The following is a 2,242-nucleotide window of genomic DNA, read 5'->3' as shown; positions in this document are numbered from 1 at the left end:
TGAATTCCAGGTCAGCCTAGGCTAGAGTGGAAACTCTACCTCAAAAAAAGAAAGAGATGAATTGCATAATATATGCTATTTTAGCTAAATAAAACTGTTGGTGGATCCCACCTGGATTCTCAGTACCAAAAAGAAGAATCTTGGCCCAGTCTTTGAGACCAACCTTGTTTTTAATCTCCCTAAGCCAGACCGCCCTCTTTTCTGGATGTAAATATCTATGTATTCATGAAATATAAAATTTGCGGTGTATACTTTGTAATCTGCACTCAGGAGGCTACACAGGAGGATCACAAATTTGAAGCCAGACTGGGTTAGAAAATGAAACCCTGTCTCAACACACATACACACACAGTGACGTTCAACAAATGCCTGCAAAACTACCATGTTAGTTAAGAAATACAAGCTTGGCTATGCAGCCAACTGGGGCAGAAAAGTCATCAATGAACTTAGTCATCAGTGAACCCTGCAAACTGCATGGCTGGCCAGCCAGGCAAAATGTCCCAACTGGTACAGTAGTGGCATGTCTGATATGGGGGAAACCAACTGCTTTCTGCTTGGATGGAAGTCATGCCTGGTATTGAGAACATAGTCAAAAGTCTATGCTGGGGAACTCATAAGCCCTAAGAAGCTACTACTGTTGTTTGGCTTAATGGCTACATTATGCCCACCAAAATGCCTTTGAAATATTTATGTTTATGCCCATCTATTGACGCTACTTTCACTTCTGGTTAGAGAAGCTTCTCTTTGCAGACGGTGGTGTCCACTTGGGAGACTCAGAACTCATCCAGGTACTGAGAAATGATAACGTTGCTGGGCAAGGTGGTGCAAGCCTTTAATCCCAGCACTTGGGAGACAGAGGTGGGAGGATTGCTATGAATTCGAGGCCAACCTGAGACTGCTTAGTGAAATTCAGCCTGAGCTAGAGTGAGACTCTACCTCAAAAAAATAAAAATAAAAATAAGGAAGGGACAGTGGAATGTTCAGCACTACATTAGACATCTCTATCACACTCTCCAAGCCTCAGGAACCATTGTGCAAGAGATGGTGGAAAGAATGTGCAAGCCAAAGTGTGGGAAGAAGTGTTCTGAAATACTGTCTTCCAGAGAAGAAAATGACTGTTGGGCTGGAGAGATGGCTTAGCAGTTAAGTGCTTGCCTGTGAAGCCTAAGGACCCGGGTTCGAAGCTCGATTCCCCAGGACCCACGTTAGCCAGATGCACAAGGGGGCGCACACATCTGGAGTTCGTTTGCAGTGGCTGGAGGCCCTGGGGCACCCATTCTCTCTCCCCCTCCCTCCCTCCCTCCCTCCCTCTCTCTCTCTCTCTCTCTCTCTCTCTCTCTTTCTCCCTCTCCCTCTTTCTCTGTCTGTCTGTTGCTCTCAAATAAAAAAATAAAAATAAACAAAAAGAAAATGACTGTTGCATGGCATTCATGACCTCACAGTGGTCAAGACCTGCTTATTAGGAGGGCAAAAACAAAATGATGACATCAAATTAGAGGGGGGGGTAGTTGGAAAGAAGGGACAAAGGAGACTGGGGAACTTGGGGTTGTGATGGGGCTCCATTGTGTATATGTGTGGAGCCTGTTGATAAAGGTGTTTTGTTTGTTTGTTAAGAAATACAAGCTCTGGGCTGGAGAGATGGCTTAGCGGTTAAGCGCTTGCCTGTGAAGCCTAAGGACCCCGTTTCGAGGCTCGGTTCCCCAGGTCCCACGTTAGCCAGATTCACAAGGGGGCGCACGCGTCTGGAGTTCGTTTGCAGAGGCTGGAGGCCCTGGCGCGCCCATTCTCTCTCTCCCTCTATCTGTCTTTCTCTCTATGTCTGTCGCTCTCAAATAAATAAATAAATAATGAACAAAAAAAAAATTAAAAAAAAAAAAAAGAAATACAAGCTCTGTGCTTGCTTCGGCAGCACATATACTAAAATTGGAACCATACAGAGAAGATTAGCGTGGCCCCTGCGCAAGGATGACACGCAAATTCGTGAAGCGTTCCATATTTTTTCAAAACACACACACACACACACACACATATATAAAATATGTGAATAACTACTATAGTAGTGATGGAGAATATGCTCAGTGATAGGAAGCATACTGAAGTATTTAATAACAACTCATCCTGATTAATGAGTTCACACTCAAATAGAAAAAATGTATTATGTAGTATGTAGGATGTTGCATATATTATATATTTCAAATAAAAGATGTAAATGTTAAAAAGAAATACAAGCTCAGAAGCTCCC

At 43.5% G+C, this 2,242-nt stretch overlaps 1 non-coding gene across 1 annotated transcript; it reads left to right on the top strand.

The window, feature by feature from the left end:
• The first annotated feature begins 1,893 nt into the window (after nt 1-1,893).
• LOC123456799 lies at nt 1,894-2,000 on the top strand. Its single transcript, XR_006634677.1, has one exon. It is a non-coding gene; the product is annotated as a U6 spliceosomal RNA (small nuclear RNA).
• Nucleotides 2,001-2,242: the final 242 nt, after the last annotated feature.

The sequence above is a fragment of the Jaculus jaculus genome, chromosome X (assembly GCF_020740685.1).
Source record: "Jaculus jaculus isolate mJacJac1 chromosome X, mJacJac1.mat.Y.cur, whole genome shotgun sequence".
NCBI lineage: Eukaryota > Metazoa > Chordata > Mammalia > Rodentia > Dipodidae > Jaculus > Jaculus jaculus.
The sequence above is the reverse complement of the archived record's forward strand: the minus strand, read 5'-3'. Positions and strand labels throughout refer to the sequence as shown.